A 16,874-nucleotide genomic window follows, 5' to 3' on the forward strand; every position below is an offset into this window, starting at 1 on the left:
TACTTAGTTTCTAAGGTGTAGCGAAGCCAACCCTACTGTATGAGTACGGGTGGTAAAATACTTGGTTCTTGTAATGTTTTATAGTAAGTACATGTATAGTGATACTGTGAAATAAAAAAGAACATCGCCCGAACAGGGACTCGAACCCTGGACCCTCAGATCACTCTGATTGTAACAGACCGCTTAAAAGTCTGATGCTCTACCGACTGAGCTATCCGGGCTCTGCTTCAGGATAGCACATATTTCTAGTCACATGACAATAAGCTGTACACAGACCTCTCTTGACATTTCTGCATCACCAAATACCATTTGATTTTACTTCATTTTTAACCATACCAAGTCAACTCTTGCACTCTGAATGACTGTACTTTGGTGGCAGGCCTCGTTCTATAGTTACCAAACAAGACACTGTGCTATCGGCTATGCACGGGTGAGCAATAATTGTATATGACTGCGACTTACTGGGATGAAGATGGCTAAGATATGTAAACGAGGGCCTGTCTACAATTCTAGCCATCGTAAGAAAGAAGTCTTACATGCATTGCAAGCCATTTCATCATGTGGGCAATTCTTTGTCATAGACGAAAAGAGATTGGATCAGAAATGATATTTCTCTACTTAGTTTCTAAGGTGTAGCGAAGCCAACCCTACTGTATGAGTACGGGTGGTAAAATACTTGGTTCTTCTAATGTTTTATAGTAAGTACATGTATAGTGATACTGTGAAATAAAAAAGAACATCGCCCGAACAGGGACTCGAACCCTGGACCCTCAGATCACTCTGATTGTAACAGACCGCTTAAAAGTCTGATGCTCTACCGACTGAGCTATCCGGGCTCTGCTTCAGGATAGCACATATTTCTAGTCACATGACAGGAAGCTGTACACAGACCTCTCTTGACATTTCTGCATCACCAAATACCATTTGATTTTACTTCATTCAACACAATTCAAGCTGTAACCATACCAAGTCAACTCTTGCACTCTGAATGACTGTACTTTGGTGGCAGGCCTCGTTCTATAGTTACCAAACAAGACACTGTGCTATCGGCTATGCACGGGTGAGCAATAATTGTATATGACTGCGACTTACTGGGATGAAGATGGCTAAGATATGTAAACGAGGGCCTGTCTACAATTCTAGCCATCGTAAGAAAGAAGTCTTACATGCATTGCAAGCCATTTCATCATGTGGGCAATTCTTTGTCATAGACGAAAAGAGATTGGATCAGAAATGATATTTCTCTACTTAGTTTCTAAGGTGTAGCGAAGCCAACCCTACTGTATGAGTACGGGTGGTAAAATACTTGGTTCTTGTAATGTTTTATAGTAAGTACATGTATAGTGATACTGTGAAATAAAAAAGAACATCGCCCGAACAGGGACTCGAACCCTGGACCCTCAGATCACTCTGATTGTAACAAACCGCTTAAAAGTCTGATGCTCTACCGACTGAGCTATCCGGGCTCTGCTTCAGGATAACACATATTTCTAGTCACGTGACAATAAGCTGTACACAGACCTCTCTTGACATTTCTGCATCACCAAATACCATTTGATTTTACTTCATTTTTAACCATACCAAGTCAACTCTTGCACTCTGAATGACTGTACTTTGGTGGCAGGCCTCGTTCTATAGTTACCAAACAAGACACTGTGCTATCGGCTATGCACGGGTGAGCAATAATTGTATATGACTGCGACTTACTGGGATGAAGATGGCTAAGATATGTAAACGAGGGCCTGTCTACAATTCTAGCCATCGTAAGAAAGAAGTCTTACATGCATTGCAAGCCATTTCATCATGTGGGCAATTCTTTGTCATAGACGAAAAGAGATTGGATCAGAAATGATATTTCTCTACTTAGTTTCTAAGGTGTAGCGAAGCCAACCCTACTGTATGAGTACGGGTGGTAAAATACTTGGTTCTTGTAATGTTTTATAGTAAGTACATGTATAGTGATACTGTGAAATAAAAAAGAACATCGCCCGAACAGGGACTCGAACCCTGGACCCTCAGATCACTCTGATTGTAACAAACCGCTTAAAAGTCTGATGCTCTACCGACTGAGCTATCCGGGCTCTGCTTCAGGATAACACATATTTCTAGTCACATGACAATAAGCTGTACACAGACCTCTCTTGACATTTCTGCATCACCAAATACCATTTGATTTTACTTCATTTTTAACCATACCAAGTCAACTCTTGCACTCTGAATGACTGTACTTTGGTGGCAGGCCTCGTTCTATAGTTACCAAACAAGACACTGTGCTATCGGCTATGCACGGGTGAGCAATAATTGTATATGACTGCGACTTACTGGGATGAAGATGGCTAAGATATGTAAACGAGGGCCTGTCTACAATTCTAGCCATCGTAAGAAAGAAGTCTTACATGCATTGCAAGCCATTTCATCATGTGGGCAATTCTTTGTCATAGACGAAAAGAGATTGGATCAGAAATGATATTTCTCTACTTAGTTTCTAAGGTGTAGCGAAGCCAACCCTACTGTATGAGTACGGGTGGTAAAATACTTGGTTCTTGTAATGTTTTATAGTAAGTAAATGTATAGTGATACTGTGAAATAAAAAAGAACATCGCCCGAACAGGGACTCGAACCCTGGACCCTCAGATCACTCTGATTGTAACAGACCACTTAAAAGTCTGATGCTCTACCGACTGAGCTATCCGGGCTCTGCTTCAGGATAACACATATTTCTAGTCACATGACAACAAGCTGTACACAGACCTCTCTTGACATTTCTGCATCACCAAATACCATTTGATTTTACTTCATTCAACACAATTCAAGCTGTAACCATACCAAGTCAACTCTTGCACTCTGAATGACTGTACTTTGGTGGCAGGCCTCGTTCTATAGTTACCAAACAAGACACTGTGCTATCGGCTATGCACGGGTGAGCAATAATTGTATATGACTGCGACTTACTGGGATGAAGATGGCTAAGATATGTAAACGAGGGCCTGTCTACAATTCTAGCCATCGTAAGAAAGAAGTCTTACATGCATTGCAAGCCATTTCATCATGTGGGCAATTCTTTGTCATAGACGAAAAGAGATTGGATCAGAAATGATATTTCTCTACTTAGTTTCTAAGGTGTAGCGAAGCCAACCCTACTGTATGAGTACGGGTGGTAAAATACTTGGTTCTTGTAATGTTTTATAGTAAGTACATGTATAGTGATACTGTGAAATAAAAAAGAACATCGCCCGAACAGGGACTCGAACCCTGGACCCTCAGATCACTCTGATTGTAACAGACCGCTTAAAAGTCTGATGCTCTACCGACTGAGCTATCCGGGCTCTGCTTCAGGATAACACATATTTCTAGTCACATGACAATAAGCTGTACACAGACCTCTCTTGACATTTCTGCATCACCAAATACCATTTGATTTTACTTCATTCAACACAATTCAAGCTGTAACCATACCAAGTCAACTCTTGCACTCTGAATGACTGTACTTTGGTGGCAGGCCTCGTTCTATAGTTAACAAACAAGACACTGTGCTATCGGCTATGCACGAGTGAGCAATAATTGTATATGACTGCGACTTACTGGGATGAAGATGGCTAAGATATGTAAACGAGCCCCTGTCTACAATTCTAGCCATCGTAAGAAAGAAGTCTTACATGCATTGCAAGCCATTTCATCATGTGGGCAATTCTTTGTCATAGACGAAAAGAGATTGGATCAGAAATGATATTTCTCTACTTAGTTTCTAAGGTGTAGCGAAGCCAACCCTACTGTATGAGTACGGGTGGTAAAATACTTGGTTCTTCTAATGTTTTATAGTAAGTACATGTATAGTGATACTGTGAAATAAAAAAGAACATCGCCCGAACAGGGACTCGAACCCTGGACCCTCAGATCACTCTGATTGTAACAGACCGCTTAAAAGTCTGATGCTCTACCGACTGAGCTATCCGGGCTCTGCTTCAGGATAGCACATATTTCTAGTCACATGACAGGAAGCTGTACACAGACCTCTCTTGACATTTCTGCATCACCAAATACCATTTGATTTTACTTCATTCAACACAATTCAAGCTGTAACCATACCAAGTCAACTCTTGCACTCTGAATGACTGTACTTTGGTGGCAGGCCTCGTTCTATAGTTACCAAACAAGACACTGTGCTATCGGCTATGCACGGGTGAGCAATAATTGTATATGACTGCGACTTACTGGGATGAAGATGGCTAAGATATGTAAACGAGGGCCTGTCTACAATTCTAGCCATCGTAAGAAAGAAGTCTTACATGCATTGCAAGCCATTTCATCATGTGGGCAATTCTTTGTCATAGACGAAAAGAGATTGGATCAGAAATGATATTTCTCTACTTAGTTTCTAAGGTGTAGCGAAGCCAACCCTACTGTATGAGTACGGGTGGTAAAATACTTGGTTCTTCTAATGTTTTATAGTAAGTACATGTATAGTGATACTGTGAAATAAAAAAGAACATCGCCCGAACAGGGACTCGAACCCTGGACCCTCAGATCACTCTGATTGTAACAAACCGCTTAAAAGTCTGATGCTCTACCGACTGAGCTATCCGGGCTCTGCTTCAGGATAACACATATTTCTAGTCACGTGACAATAAGCTGTACACAGACCTCTCTTGACATTTCTGCATCACCAAATACCATTTGATTTTACTTCATTTTTAACCATACCAAGTCAACTCTTGCACTCTGAATGACTGTACTTTGGTGGCAGGCCTCGTTCTATAGTTACCAAACAAGACACTGTGCTATCGGCTATGCACGGGTGAGCAATAATTGTATATGACTGCGACTTACTGGGATGAAGATGGCTAAGATATGTAAACGAGGGCCTGTCTACAATTCTAGCCATCGTAAGAAAGAAGTCTTACATGCATTGCAAGCCATTTCATCATGTGGGCAATTCTTTGTCATAGACGAAAAGAGATTGGATCAGAAATGATATTTCTCTACTTAGTTTCTAAGGTGTAGCGAAGCCAACCCTACTGTATGAGTACGGGTGGTAAAATACTTGGTTCTTGTAATGTTTTATAGTAAGTACATGTATAGTGATACTGTGAAATAAAAAAGAACATCGCCCGAACAGGGACTCGAACCCTGGACCCTCAGATCACTCTGATTGTAACAGACCGCTTAAAAGTCTGATGCTCTACCGACTGAGCTATCCGGGCTCTGCTTCAGGATAACACATATTTCTAGTCACATGACAACAAGCTGTACACAGACCTCTCTTGACATTTCTGCATCACCAAATACCATTTGATTTTACTTCATTCAACACAATTCAAGCTGTAACCATACCAAGTCAACTCTTGCACTCTGAATGACTGTACTTTGGTGGCAGGCCTCGTTCTATAGTTACCAAACAAGACACTGTGCTATCGGCTATGCACGGGTGAGCAATAATTGTATATGACTGCGACTTACTGGGATGAAGATGGCTAAGATATGTAAACGAGGGCCTGTCTACAATTCTAGCCATCGTAAGAAAGAAGTCTTACATGCATTGCAAGCCATTTCATCATGTGGGCAATTCTTTGTCATAGACGAAAAGAGATTGGATCAGAAATGATATTTCTCTACTTAGTTTCTAAGGTGTAGCGAAGCCAACCCTACTGTATGAGTACGGGTGGTAAAATACTTGGTTCTTGTAATGTTTTATAGTAAGTACATGTATAGTGATACTGTGAAATAAAAAAGAACATCGCCCGAACAGGGACTCGAACCCTGGACCCTCAGATCACTCTGATTGTAACAGACCGCTTAAAAGTCTGATGCTCTACCGACTGAGCTATCCGGGCTCTGCTTCAGGATAACACATATTTCTAGTCACATGACAATAAGCTGTACACAGACCTCTCTTGACATTTCTGCATCACCAAATACCATTTGATTTTACTTCATTCAACACAATTCAAGCTGTAACCATACCAAGTCAACTCTTGCACTCTGAATGACTGTACTTTGGTGGCAGGCCTCGTTCTATAGTTAACAAACAAGACACTGTGCTATCGGCTATGCACGAGTGAGCAATAATTGTATATGACTGCGACTTACTGGGATGAAGATGGCTAAGATATGTAAACGAGCCCCTGTCTACAATTCTAGCCATCGTAAGAAAGAAGTCTTACATGCATTGCAAGCCATTTCATCATGTGGGCAATTCTTTGTCATAGACGAAAAGAGATTGGATCAGAAATGATATTTCTCTACTTAGTTTCTAAGGTGTAGCGAAGCCAACCCTACTGTATGAGTACGGGTGGTAAAATACTTGGTTCTTCTAATGTTTTATAGTAAGTACATGTATAGTGATACTGTGAAATAAAAAAGAACATCGCCCGAACAGGGACTCGAACCCTGGACCCTCAGATCACTCTGATTGTAACAGACCGCTTAAAAGTCTGATGCTCTACCGACTGAGCTATCCTGGCTCTGCTTCAGGATAGCACATATTTCTAGTCACATGACAGGAAGCTGTACACAGACCTCTCTTGACATTTCTGCATCACCAAATACCATTTGATTTTACTTCATTCAACACAATTCAAGCTGTAACCATACCAAGTCAACTCTTGCACTCTGAATGACTGTACTTTGGTGGCAGGCCTCGTTCTATAGTTACCAAACAAGACACTGTGCTATCGGCTATGCACGGGTGAGCAATAATTGTATATGACTGCGACTTACTGGGATGAAGATGGCTAAGATATGTAAACGAGGGCCTGTCTACAATTCTAGCCATCGTAAGAAAGAAGTCTTACATGCATTGCAAGCCATTTCATCATGTGGGCAATTCTTTGTCATAGACGAAAAGAGATTGGATCAGAAATGATATTTCTCTACTTAGTTTCTAAGGTGTAGCGAAGCCAACCCTACTGTATGAGTACGGGTGGTAAAATACTTGGTTCTTGTAATGTTTTATAGTAAGTACATGTATAGTGATACTGTGAAATAAAAAAGAACATCGCCCGAACAGGGACTCGAACCCTGGACCCTCAGATCACTCTGATTGTAACAAACCGCTTAAAAGTCTGATGCTCTACCGACTGAGCTATCCGGGCTCTGCTTCAGGATAACACATATTTCTAGTCACGTGACAATAAGCTGTACACAGACCTCTCTTGACATTTCTGCATCACCAAATACCATTTGATTTTACTTCATTTTTAACCATACCAAGTCAACTCTTGCACTCTGAATGACTGTACTTTGGTGGCAGGCCTCGTTCTATAGTTACCAAACAAGACACTGTGCTATCGGCTATGCACGGGTGAGCAATAATTGTATATGACTGCGACTTACTGGGATGAAGATGGCTAAGATATGTAAACGAGGGCCTGTCTACAATTCTAGCCATCGTAAGAAAGAAGTCTTACATGCATTGCAAGCCATTTCATCATGTGGGCAATTCTTTGTCATAGACGAAAAGAGATTGGATCAGAAATGATATTTCTCTACTTAGTTTCTAAGGTGTAGCGAAGCCAACCCTACTGTATGAGTACGGGTGGTAAAATACTTGGTTCTTCTAATGTTTTATAGTAAGTACATGTATAGTGATACTGTGAAATAAAAAAGAACATCGCCCGAACAGGGACTCGAACCCTGGACCCTCAGATCACTCTGATTGTAACAGACCGCTTAAAAGTCTGATGCTCTACCGACTGAGCTATCCGGGCTCTGCTTCAGGATAGCACATATTTCTAGTCACATGACAGGAAGCTGTACACAGACCTCTCTTGACATTTCTGCATCACCAAATACCATTTGATTTTACTTCATTCAACACAATTCAAGCTGTAACCATACCAAGTCAACTCTTGCACTCTGAATGACTGTACTTTGGTGGCAGGCCTCGTTCTATAGTTACCAAACAAGACACTGTGCTATCGGCTATGCACGGGTGAGCAATAATTGTATATGACTGCGACTTACTGGGATGAAGATGGCTAAGATATGTAAACGAGGGCCTGTCTACAATTCTAGCCATCGTAAGAAAGAAGTCTTACATGCATTGCAAGCCATTTCATCATGTGGGCAATTCTTTGTCATAGACGAAAAGAGATTGGATCAGAAATGATATTTCTCTACTTAGTTTCTAAGGTGTAGCGAAGCCAACCCTACTGTATGAGTACGGGTGGTAAAATACTTGGTTCTTGTAATGTTTTATAGTAAGTACATGTATAGTGATACTGTGAAATAAAAAAGAACATCGCCCGAACAGGGACTCGAACCCTGGACCCTCAGATCACTCTGATTGTAACAAACCGCTTAAAAGTCTGATGCTCTACCGACTGAGCTATCCGGGCTCTGCTTCAGGATAACACATATTTCTAGTCACGTGACAATAAGCTGTACACAGACCTCTCTTGACATTTCTGCATCACCAAATACCATTTGATTTTACTTCATTTTTAACCATACCAAGTCAACTCTTGCACTCTGAATGACTGTACTTTGGTGGCAGGCCTCGTTCTATAGTTACCAAACAAGACACTGTGCTATCGGCTATGCACGGGTGAGCAATAATTGTATATGACTGCGACTTACTGGGATGAAGATGGCTAAGATATGTAAACGAGGGCCTGTCTACAATTCTAGCCATCGTAAGAAAGAAGTCTTACATGCATTGCAAGCCATTTCATCATGTGGGCAATTCTTTGTCATAGACGAAAAGAGATTGGATCAGAAATGATATTTCTCTACTTAGTTTCTAAGGTGTAGCGAAGCCAACCCTACTGTATGAGTACGGGTGGTAAAATACTTGGTTCTTGTAATGTTTTATAGTAAGTACATGTATAGTGATACTGTGAAATAAAAAAGAACATCGCCCGAACAGGGACTCGAACCCTGGACCCTCAGATCACTCTGATTGTAACAGACCGCTTAAAAGTCTGATGCTCTACCGACTGAGCTATCCGGGCTCTGCTTCAGGATAACACATATTTCTAGTCACATGACAACAAGCTGTACACAGACCTCTCTTGACATTTCTGCATCACCAAATACCATTTGATTTTACTTCATTCAACACAATTCAAGCTGTAACCATACCAAGTCAACTCTTGCACTCTGAATGACTGTACTTTGGTGGCAGGCCTCGTTCTATAGTTACCAAACAAGACACTGTGCTATCGGCTATGCACGGGTGAGCAATAATTGTATATGACTGCGACTTACTGGGATGAAGATGGCTAAGATATGTAAACGAGGGCCTGTCTACAATTCTAGCCATCGTAAGAAAGAAGTCTTACATGCATTGCAAGCCATTTCATCATGTGGGCAATTCTTTGTCATAGACGAAAAGAGATTGGATCAGAAATGATATTTCTCTACTTAGTTTCTAAGGTGTAGCGAAGCCAACCCTACTGTATGAGTACGGGTGGTAAAATACTTGGTTCTTGTAATGTTTTATAGTAAGTACATGTATAGTGATACTGTGAAATAAAAAAGAACATCGCCCGAACAGGGACTCGAACCCTGGACCCTCAGATCACTCTGATTGTAACAAACCGCTTAAAAGTCTGATGCTCTACCGACTGAGCTATCCGGGCTCTGCTTCAGGATAACACATATTTCTAGTCACGTGACAATAAGCTGTACACAGACCTCTCTTGACATTTCTGCATCACCAAATACCATTTGATTTTACTTCATTTTTAACCATACCAAGTCAACTCTTGCACTCTGAATGACTGTACTTTGGTGGCAGGCCTCGTTCTATAGTTACCAAACAAGACACTGTGCTATCGGCTATGCACGGGTGAGCAATAATTGTATATGACTGCGACTTACTGGGATGAAGATGGCTAAGATATGTAAACGAGGGCCTGTCTACAATTCTAGCCATCGTAAGAAAGAAGTCTTACATGCATTGCAAGCCATTTCATCATGTGGGCAATTCTTTGTCATAGACGAAAAGAGATTGGATCAGAAATGATATTTCTCTACTTAGTTTCTAAGGTGTAGCGAAGCCAACCCTACTGTATGAGTACGGGTGGTAAAATACTTGGTTCTTCTAATGTTTTATAGTAAGTACATGTATAGTGATACTGTGAAATAAAAAAGAACATCGCCCGAACAGGGACTCGAACCCTGGACCCTCAGATCACTCTGATTGTAACAGACCGCTTAAAAGTCTGATGCTCTACCGACTGAGCTATCCGGGCTCTGCTTCAGGATAGCACATATTTCTAGTCACATGACAGGAAGCTGTACACAGACCTCTCTTGACATTTCTGCATCACCAAATACCATTTGATTTTACTTCATTCAACACAATTCAAGCTGTAACCATACCAAGTCAACTCTTGCACTCTGAATGACTGTACTTTGGTGGCAGGCCTCGTTCTATAGTTACCAAACAAGACACTGTGCTATCGGCTATGCACGGGTGAGCAATAATTGTATATGACTGCGACTTACTGGGATGAAGATGGCTAAGATATGTAAACGAGGGCCTGTCTACAATTCTAGCCATCGTAAGAAAGAAGTCTTACATGCATTGCAAGCCATTTCATCATGTGGGCAATTCTTTGTCATAGACGAAAAGAGATTGGATCAGAAATGATATTTCTCTACTTAGTTTCTAAGGTGTAGCGAAGCCAACCCTACTGTATGAGTACGGGTGGTAAAATACTTGGTTCTTGTAATGTTTTATAGTAAGTACATGTATAGTGATACTGTGAAATAAAAAAGAACATCGCCCGAACAGGGACTCGAACCCTGGACCCTCAGATCACTCTGATTGTAACAAACCGCTTAAAAGTCTGATGCTCTACCGACTGAGCTATCCGGGCTCTGCTTCAGGATAACACATATTTCTAGTCACGTGACAATAAGCTGTACACAGACCTCTCTTGACATTTCTGCATCACCAAATACCATTTGATTTTACTTCATTTTTAACCATACCAAGTCAACTCTTGCACTCTGAATGACTGTACTTTGGTGGCAGGCCTCGTTCTATAGTTACCAAACAAGACACTGTGCTATCGGCTATGCACGGGTGAGCAATAATTGTATATGACTGCGACTTACTGGGATGAAGATGGCTAAGATATGTAAACGAGGGCCTGTCTACAATTCTAGCCATCGTAAGAAAGAAGTCTTACATGCATTGCAAGCCATTTCATCATGTGGGCAATTCTTTGTCATAGACGAAAAGAGATTGGATCAGAAATGATATTTCTCTACTTAGTTTCTAAGGTGTAGCGAAGCCAACCCTACTGTATGAGTACGGGTGGTAAAATACTTGGTTCTTGTAATGTTTTATAGTAAGTACATGTATAGTGATACTGTGAAATAAAAAAGAACATCGCCCGAACAGGGACTCGAACCCTGGACCCTCAGATCACTCTGATTGTAACAGACCGCTTAAAAGTCTGATGCTCTACCGACTGAGCTATCCGGGCTCTGCTTCAGGATAACACATATTTCTAGTCACATGACAACAAGCTGTACACAGACCTCTCTTGACATTTCTGCATCACCAAATACCATTTGATTTTACTTCATTCAACACAATTCAAGCTGTAACCATACCAAGTCAACTCTTGCACTCTGAATGACTGTACTTTGGTGGCAGGCCTCGTTCTATAGTTACCAAACAAGACACTGTGCTATCGGCTATGCACGGGTGAGCAATAATTGTATATGACTGCGACTTACTGGGATGAAGATGGCTAAGATATGTAAACGAGGGCCTGTCTACAATTCTAGCCATCGTAAGAAAGAAGTCTTACATGCATTGCAAGCCATTTCATCATGTGGGCAATTCTTTGTCATAGACGAAAAGAGATTGGATCAGAAATGATATTTCTCTACTTAGTTTCTAAGGTGTAGCGAAGCCAACCCTACTGTATGAGTACGGGTGGTAAAATACTTGGTTCTTGTAATGTTTTATAGTAAGTACATGTATAGTGATACTGTGAAATAAAAAAGAACATCGCCCGAACAGGGACTCGAACCCTGGACCCTCAGATCACTCTGATTGTAACAGACCGCTTAAAAGTCTGATGCTCTACCGACTGAGCTATCCGGGCTCTGCTTCAGGATAACACATATTTCTAGTCACATGACAATAAGCTGTACACAGACCTCTCTTGACATTTCTGCATCACCAAATACCATTTGATTTTACTTCATTCAACACAATTCAAGCTGTAACCATACCAAGTCAACTCTTGCACTCTGAATGACTGTACTTTGGTGGCAGGCCTCGTTCTATAGTTAACAAACAAGACACTGTGCTATCGGCTATGCACGAGTGAGCAATAATTGTATATGACTGCGACTTACTGGGATGAAGATGGCTAAGATATGTAAACGAGCCCCTGTCTACAATTCTAGCCATCGTAAGAAAGAAGTCTTACATGCATTGCAAGCCATTTCATCATGTGGGCAATTCTTTGTCATAGACGAAAAGAGATTGGATCAGAAATGATATTTCTCTACTTAGTTTCTAAGGTGTAGCGAAGCCAACCCTACTGTATGAGTACGGGTGGTAAAATACTTGGTTCTTCTAATGTTTTATAGTAAGTACATGTATAGTGATACTGTGAAATAAAAAAGAACATCGCCCGAACAGGGACTCGAACCCTGGACCCTCAGATCACTCTGATTGTAACAGACCGCTTAAAAGTCTGATGCTCTACCGACTGAGCTATCCTGGCTCTGCTTCAGGATAGCACATATTTCTAGTCACATGACAGGAAGCTGTACACAGACCTCTCTTGACATTTCTGCATCACCAAATACCATTTGATTTTACTTCATTCAACACAATTCAAGCTGTAACCATACCAAGTCAACTCTTGCACTCTGAATGACTGTACTTTGGTGGCAGGCCTCGTTCTATAGTTACCAAACAAGACACTGTGCTATCGGCTATGCACGGGTGAGCAATAATTGTATATGACTGCGACTTACTGGGATGAAGATGGCTAAGATATGTAAACGAGGGCCTGTCTACAATTCTAGCCATCGTAAGAAAGAAGTCTTACATGCATTGCAAGCCATTTCATCATGTGGGCAATTCTTTGTCATAGACGAAAAGAGATTGGATCAGAAATGATATTTCTCTACTTAGTTTCTAAGGTGTAGCGAAGCCAACCCTACTGTATGAGTACGGGTGGTAAAATACTTGGTTCTTGTAATGTTTTATAGTAAGTACATGTATAGTGATACTGTGAAATAAAAAAGAACATCGCCCGAACAGGGACTCGAACCCTGGACCCTCAGATCACTCTGATTGTAACAAACCGCTTAAAAGTCTGATGCTCTACCGACTGAGCTATCCGGGCTCTGCTTCAGGATAACACATATTTCTAGTCACGTGACAATAAGCTGTACACAGACCTCTCTTGACATTTCTGCATCACCAAATACCATTTGATTTTACTTCATTTTTAACCATACCAAGTCAACTCTTGCACTCTGAATGACTGTACTTTGGTGGCAGGCCTCGTTCTATAGTTACCAAACAAGACACTGTGCTATCGGCTATGCACGGGTGAGCAATAATTGTATATGACTGCGACTTACTGGGATGAAGATGGCTAAGATATGTAAACGAGGGCCTGTCTACAATTCTAGCCATCGTAAGAAAGAAGTCTTACATGCATTGCAAGCCATTTCATCATGTGGGCAATTCTTTGTCATAGACGAAAAGAGATTGGATCAGAAATGATATTTCTCTACTTAGTTTCTAAGGTGTAGCGAAGCCAACCCTACTGTATGAGTACGGGTGGTAAAATACTTGGTTCTTGTAATGTTTTATAGTAAGTACATGTATAGTGATACTGTGAAATAAAAAAGAACATCGCCCGAACAGGGACTCGAACCCTGGACCCTCAGATCACTCTGATTGTAACAAACCGCTTAAAAGTCTGATGCTCTACCGACTGAGCTATCCGGGCTCTGCTTCAGGATAACACATATTTCTAGTCACGTGACAATAAGCTGTACACAGACCTCTCTTGACATTTCTGCATCACCAAATACCATTTGATTTTACTTCATTTTTAACCATACCAAGTCAACTCTTGCACTCTGAATGACTGTACTTTGGTGGCAGGCCTCGTTCTATAGTTAACAAACAAGACACTGTGCTATCGGCTATGCACGGGTGAGCAATAATTGTATATGACTGCGACTTACTGGGATGAAGATGGCTAAGATATGTAAACGAGGGCCTGTCTACAATTCTAGCCATCGTAAGAAAGAAGTCTTACATGCATTGCAAGCCATTTCATCATGTGGGCAATTCTTTGTCATAGACGAAAAGAGATTGGATCAGAAATGATATTTCTCTACTTAGTTTCTAAGGTGTAGCGAAGCCAACCCTACTGTATGAGTACGGGTGGTAAAATACTTGGTTCTTGTAATGTTTTATAGTAAGTACATGTATAGTGATACTGTGAAATAAAAAAGAACATCACCCGAACAGGGACTCGAACCCTGGACCCTCAGATCACTCTGATTGTAACAGACCGCTTAAAAGTCTGATGCTCTACCGACTGAGCTATCCGGGCTCTGCTTCAGGATAACACATATTTCTAGTCACATGACAATAAGCTGTACACAGACCTCTCTTGACATTTCTGCATCACCAAATACCATTTGATTTTACTTCATTCAACACAATTCAAGCTGTAACCATACCAAGTCAACTCTTGCACTCTGAATGACTGTACTTTGGTGGCAGGCCTCGTTCTATAGTTAACAAACAAGACACTGTGCTATCGGCTATGCACGGGTGAGCAATAATTGTATATGACTGCGACTTACTGGGATGAAGATGGCTAAGATATGTAAACGAGGGCCTGTCTACAATTCTAGCCATCGTAAGAAAGAAGTCTTACATGCATTGCAAGCCATTTCATCATGTGGGCAATTCTTTGTCATAGACGAAAAGAGATTGGATCAGAAATGATATTTCTCTACTTAGTTTCTAAGGTGTAGCGAAGCCAACCCTACTGTATGAGTACGGGTGGTAAAATACTTGGTTCTTGTAATGTTTTATAGTAAGTACATGTATAGTGATACTGTGAAATAAAAAAGAACATCGCCCGAACAGGGACTCGAACCCTGGACCCTCAGATCACTCTGATTGTAACAGACCGCTTAAAAGTCTGATGCTCTACCGACTGAGCTATCCGGGCTCTGCTTCAGGATAACACATATTTCTAGTCACATGACAATAAGTTGTACACAGACCTCTCTTGACATTTCTGCATCACCAAATACCATTTGATTTTACTTCATTCAACACAATTCAAGCTGTAACCATACCAAGTCAACTCTTGCACTCTGAATGACTGTACTTTGGTGGCAGGCCTCGTTCTATAGTTAACAAACAAGACACTGTGCTATCGGCTATGCACGAGTGAGCAATAATTGTATATGACTGCGACTTACTGGGATGAAGATGGCTAAGATATGTAAACGAGGGCCTGTCTACAATTCTAGCCATCGGAAGAAAGAAGTCTTACATGCATTGCAAGCCATTTCATCATGTGGGCAATTCTTGTCATAGACGAAAAGAGATTGGATCAGAAATGATATTTCTCTACTTAGTTTCTAAGGTGTAGCGAAGCCAACCCTACTGTATGAGTACGGGTGGTAAAATACTTGGTTCTTGTAATGTTTTATAGTAAGTATAGTGATACTGTGAAATAAAAAAGAACATCACCCGAACAGGGACTCGAACCCTGGACCCTCAGATCACTCTGATTGTAACAGACCGCTTAAAAGTCTGATGCTCTACCGACTGAGCTATCCGGGCTCTGCTTCAGGACAACACATATTTCTAGTCACATGACAATAAGCTGTACACAGACCTCTCTTGACATTTCTGCATCACCAAATACCATTTGATTTTACTTCATTCAACACAATTCAAGCTGTAACCATACCAAGTCAACTCTTGCACTCTGAATGACTGTACTTTGGTGGCAGGCCTCGTTCTATAGTTAACAAACAAGACACTGTGCTATCGGCTATGCACGAGTGAGCAATAATTGTATATGACTGCGACTTACTGGGATGAAGATGGCTAAGATATGTAAACGAGGGCCTGTCTACAATTCTAGCCATCGTAAGAAAGAAGTCTTACATGCATTGCAAGCCATTTCATCATGTGGGCAATTCTTTGTCATAGACGAAAAGAGATTGGATCAGAAATGATATTTCTCTACTTAGTTTCTAAGGTGTAGCGAAGCCAACCCTACTGTATGAGTACGGGTGGTAAAATACTTGGTTCTTCTAATGTTTTATAGTAAGTACATGTATAGTGATACTGTGAAATAAAAAAGAACATCACCCGAACAGGGACTCGAACCCTGGACCCTCAGATCACTCTGATTGTAACAGACCGCTTAAAAGTCTGATGCTCTACCGACTGAGCTATCCGGGCTCTGCTTCAGGATAACACATATTTCTAGTCACATGACAATAAGCTGTACACAGACCTCTCTTGACATTTCTGCATCACCAAATACCATTTGATTTTACTTCATTCAACACAATTCAAGCTGTAACCATACCAAGTCAACTCTTGCACTCTGAATGACTGTACTTTGGTGGCAGGCCTCGTTCTATAGTTACCAAACAAGACACTGTGCTATCGGCTATGCACGGGTGAGCAATAATTGTATATGACTGCGACTTACTGGGATGAAGATGGCTAAGATATGTAAACGAGGGCCTGTCTACAATTCTAGCCATCGTAAGAAAGAAGTCTTACATGCATTGCAAGCCATTTCATCATGTGGGCAATTCTTTGTCATAGACGAAAAGAGATTGGATCAGAAATGATATTTCTCTACTTAGTTTCTAAGGTGTAG

At 41.1% G+C, this 16,874-nt stretch overlaps 27 non-coding genes across 27 annotated transcripts; all 27 read right to left on the reverse strand.

The window, feature by feature from the left end:
* Positions 1-125: 125 nt before the first annotated feature.
* Positions 126-221, reverse strand: Trnak-uuu (transfer RNA lysine (anticodon UUU)). The gene is made up of 2 exons: positions 185-221; positions 126-161 (listed from the first exon to the last, which is right to left on the reverse strand). It is a non-coding gene; the product is annotated as a tRNA-Lys (tRNA).
* Positions 222-740: 519 nt separating this feature from the next.
* Positions 741-836, reverse strand: Trnak-uuu (transfer RNA lysine (anticodon UUU)). The gene is made up of 2 exons: positions 800-836; positions 741-776 (listed from the first exon to the last, which is right to left on the reverse strand). It is a non-coding gene; the product is annotated as a tRNA-Lys (tRNA).
* A 534-nt stretch (positions 837-1,370) lies between these two features.
* Positions 1,371-1,466, reverse strand: Trnak-uuu (transfer RNA lysine (anticodon UUU)). The gene is made up of 2 exons: positions 1,430-1,466; positions 1,371-1,406 (listed from the first exon to the last, which is right to left on the reverse strand). It is a non-coding gene; the product is annotated as a tRNA-Lys (tRNA).
* A 519-nt stretch (positions 1,467-1,985) lies between these two features.
* Positions 1,986-2,081, reverse strand: Trnak-uuu (transfer RNA lysine (anticodon UUU)). Its single transcript has 2 exons — positions 2,045-2,081; positions 1,986-2,021 (listed from the first exon to the last, which is right to left on the reverse strand). It is a non-coding gene; the product is annotated as a tRNA-Lys (tRNA).
* A 519-nt stretch (positions 2,082-2,600) lies between these two features.
* Positions 2,601-2,696, reverse strand: Trnak-uuu (transfer RNA lysine (anticodon UUU)). The gene is made up of 2 exons: positions 2,660-2,696; positions 2,601-2,636 (listed from the first exon to the last, which is right to left on the reverse strand). It is a non-coding gene; the product is annotated as a tRNA-Lys (tRNA).
* A 534-nt stretch (positions 2,697-3,230) lies between these two features.
* Positions 3,231-3,326, reverse strand: Trnak-uuu (transfer RNA lysine (anticodon UUU)). Its single transcript has 2 exons — positions 3,290-3,326; positions 3,231-3,266 (listed from the first exon to the last, which is right to left on the reverse strand). It is a non-coding gene; the product is annotated as a tRNA-Lys (tRNA).
* A 534-nt stretch (positions 3,327-3,860) lies between these two features.
* Positions 3,861-3,956, reverse strand: Trnak-uuu (transfer RNA lysine (anticodon UUU)). The gene is made up of 2 exons: positions 3,920-3,956; positions 3,861-3,896 (listed from the first exon to the last, which is right to left on the reverse strand). It is a non-coding gene; the product is annotated as a tRNA-Lys (tRNA).
* A 534-nt stretch (positions 3,957-4,490) lies between these two features.
* Positions 4,491-4,586, reverse strand: Trnak-uuu (transfer RNA lysine (anticodon UUU)). The gene is made up of 2 exons: positions 4,550-4,586; positions 4,491-4,526 (listed from the first exon to the last, which is right to left on the reverse strand). It is a non-coding gene; the product is annotated as a tRNA-Lys (tRNA).
* A 519-nt stretch (positions 4,587-5,105) lies between these two features.
* On the reverse strand, positions 5,106-5,201 carry Trnak-uuu (transfer RNA lysine (anticodon UUU)). The gene is made up of 2 exons: positions 5,165-5,201; positions 5,106-5,141 (listed from the first exon to the last, which is right to left on the reverse strand). It is a non-coding gene; the product is annotated as a tRNA-Lys (tRNA).
* Positions 5,202-5,735: 534 nt separating this feature from the next.
* Trnak-uuu (transfer RNA lysine (anticodon UUU)) lies at positions 5,736-5,831 on the reverse strand. The gene is made up of 2 exons: positions 5,795-5,831; positions 5,736-5,771 (listed from the first exon to the last, which is right to left on the reverse strand). It is a non-coding gene; the product is annotated as a tRNA-Lys (tRNA).
* Positions 5,832-6,365: 534 nt separating this feature from the next.
* Trnak-uuu (transfer RNA lysine (anticodon UUU)) lies at positions 6,366-6,461 on the reverse strand. The gene is made up of 2 exons: positions 6,425-6,461; positions 6,366-6,401 (listed from the first exon to the last, which is right to left on the reverse strand). It is a non-coding gene; the product is annotated as a tRNA-Lys (tRNA).
* A 534-nt stretch (positions 6,462-6,995) lies between these two features.
* On the reverse strand, positions 6,996-7,091 carry Trnak-uuu (transfer RNA lysine (anticodon UUU)). Its single transcript has 2 exons — positions 7,055-7,091; positions 6,996-7,031 (listed from the first exon to the last, which is right to left on the reverse strand). It is a non-coding gene; the product is annotated as a tRNA-Lys (tRNA).
* A 519-nt stretch (positions 7,092-7,610) lies between these two features.
* On the reverse strand, positions 7,611-7,706 carry Trnak-uuu (transfer RNA lysine (anticodon UUU)). The gene is made up of 2 exons: positions 7,670-7,706; positions 7,611-7,646 (listed from the first exon to the last, which is right to left on the reverse strand). It is a non-coding gene; the product is annotated as a tRNA-Lys (tRNA).
* Positions 7,707-8,240: 534 nt separating this feature from the next.
* Positions 8,241-8,336, reverse strand: Trnak-uuu (transfer RNA lysine (anticodon UUU)). The gene is made up of 2 exons: positions 8,300-8,336; positions 8,241-8,276 (listed from the first exon to the last, which is right to left on the reverse strand). It is a non-coding gene; the product is annotated as a tRNA-Lys (tRNA).
* A 519-nt stretch (positions 8,337-8,855) lies between these two features.
* Trnak-uuu (transfer RNA lysine (anticodon UUU)) lies at positions 8,856-8,951 on the reverse strand. Its single transcript has 2 exons — positions 8,915-8,951; positions 8,856-8,891 (listed from the first exon to the last, which is right to left on the reverse strand). It is a non-coding gene; the product is annotated as a tRNA-Lys (tRNA).
* A 534-nt stretch (positions 8,952-9,485) lies between these two features.
* On the reverse strand, positions 9,486-9,581 carry Trnak-uuu (transfer RNA lysine (anticodon UUU)). The gene is made up of 2 exons: positions 9,545-9,581; positions 9,486-9,521 (listed from the first exon to the last, which is right to left on the reverse strand). It is a non-coding gene; the product is annotated as a tRNA-Lys (tRNA).
* A 519-nt stretch (positions 9,582-10,100) lies between these two features.
* Trnak-uuu (transfer RNA lysine (anticodon UUU)) lies at positions 10,101-10,196 on the reverse strand. Its single transcript has 2 exons — positions 10,160-10,196; positions 10,101-10,136 (listed from the first exon to the last, which is right to left on the reverse strand). It is a non-coding gene; the product is annotated as a tRNA-Lys (tRNA).
* Positions 10,197-10,730: 534 nt separating this feature from the next.
* Trnak-uuu (transfer RNA lysine (anticodon UUU)) lies at positions 10,731-10,826 on the reverse strand. The gene is made up of 2 exons: positions 10,790-10,826; positions 10,731-10,766 (listed from the first exon to the last, which is right to left on the reverse strand). It is a non-coding gene; the product is annotated as a tRNA-Lys (tRNA).
* A 519-nt stretch (positions 10,827-11,345) lies between these two features.
* Positions 11,346-11,441, reverse strand: Trnak-uuu (transfer RNA lysine (anticodon UUU)). Its single transcript has 2 exons — positions 11,405-11,441; positions 11,346-11,381 (listed from the first exon to the last, which is right to left on the reverse strand). It is a non-coding gene; the product is annotated as a tRNA-Lys (tRNA).
* Positions 11,442-11,975: 534 nt separating this feature from the next.
* Trnak-uuu (transfer RNA lysine (anticodon UUU)) lies at positions 11,976-12,071 on the reverse strand. Its single transcript has 2 exons — positions 12,035-12,071; positions 11,976-12,011 (listed from the first exon to the last, which is right to left on the reverse strand). It is a non-coding gene; the product is annotated as a tRNA-Lys (tRNA).
* A 534-nt stretch (positions 12,072-12,605) lies between these two features.
* Trnak-uuu (transfer RNA lysine (anticodon UUU)) lies at positions 12,606-12,701 on the reverse strand. The gene is made up of 2 exons: positions 12,665-12,701; positions 12,606-12,641 (listed from the first exon to the last, which is right to left on the reverse strand). It is a non-coding gene; the product is annotated as a tRNA-Lys (tRNA).
* Positions 12,702-13,235: 534 nt separating this feature from the next.
* On the reverse strand, positions 13,236-13,331 carry Trnak-uuu (transfer RNA lysine (anticodon UUU)). The gene is made up of 2 exons: positions 13,295-13,331; positions 13,236-13,271 (listed from the first exon to the last, which is right to left on the reverse strand). It is a non-coding gene; the product is annotated as a tRNA-Lys (tRNA).
* Positions 13,332-13,850: 519 nt separating this feature from the next.
* On the reverse strand, positions 13,851-13,946 carry Trnak-uuu (transfer RNA lysine (anticodon UUU)). The gene is made up of 2 exons: positions 13,910-13,946; positions 13,851-13,886 (listed from the first exon to the last, which is right to left on the reverse strand). It is a non-coding gene; the product is annotated as a tRNA-Lys (tRNA).
* Positions 13,947-14,465: 519 nt separating this feature from the next.
* On the reverse strand, positions 14,466-14,561 carry Trnak-uuu (transfer RNA lysine (anticodon UUU)). The gene is made up of 2 exons: positions 14,525-14,561; positions 14,466-14,501 (listed from the first exon to the last, which is right to left on the reverse strand). It is a non-coding gene; the product is annotated as a tRNA-Lys (tRNA).
* A 534-nt stretch (positions 14,562-15,095) lies between these two features.
* Positions 15,096-15,191, reverse strand: Trnak-uuu (transfer RNA lysine (anticodon UUU)). Its single transcript has 2 exons — positions 15,155-15,191; positions 15,096-15,131 (listed from the first exon to the last, which is right to left on the reverse strand). It is a non-coding gene; the product is annotated as a tRNA-Lys (tRNA).
* A 527-nt stretch (positions 15,192-15,718) lies between these two features.
* On the reverse strand, positions 15,719-15,814 carry Trnak-uuu (transfer RNA lysine (anticodon UUU)). The gene is made up of 2 exons: positions 15,778-15,814; positions 15,719-15,754 (listed from the first exon to the last, which is right to left on the reverse strand). It is a non-coding gene; the product is annotated as a tRNA-Lys (tRNA).
* Positions 15,815-16,348: 534 nt separating this feature from the next.
* Positions 16,349-16,444, reverse strand: Trnak-uuu (transfer RNA lysine (anticodon UUU)). The gene is made up of 2 exons: positions 16,408-16,444; positions 16,349-16,384 (listed from the first exon to the last, which is right to left on the reverse strand). It is a non-coding gene; the product is annotated as a tRNA-Lys (tRNA).
* Between the last annotated feature and the right edge of the window lie 430 nt (positions 16,445-16,874).

This window comes from Haliotis asinina, chromosome 15, assembly GCF_037392515.1.
Source record: "Haliotis asinina isolate JCU_RB_2024 chromosome 15, JCU_Hal_asi_v2, whole genome shotgun sequence".
NCBI lineage: Eukaryota > Metazoa > Mollusca > Gastropoda > Lepetellida > Haliotidae > Haliotis > Haliotis asinina.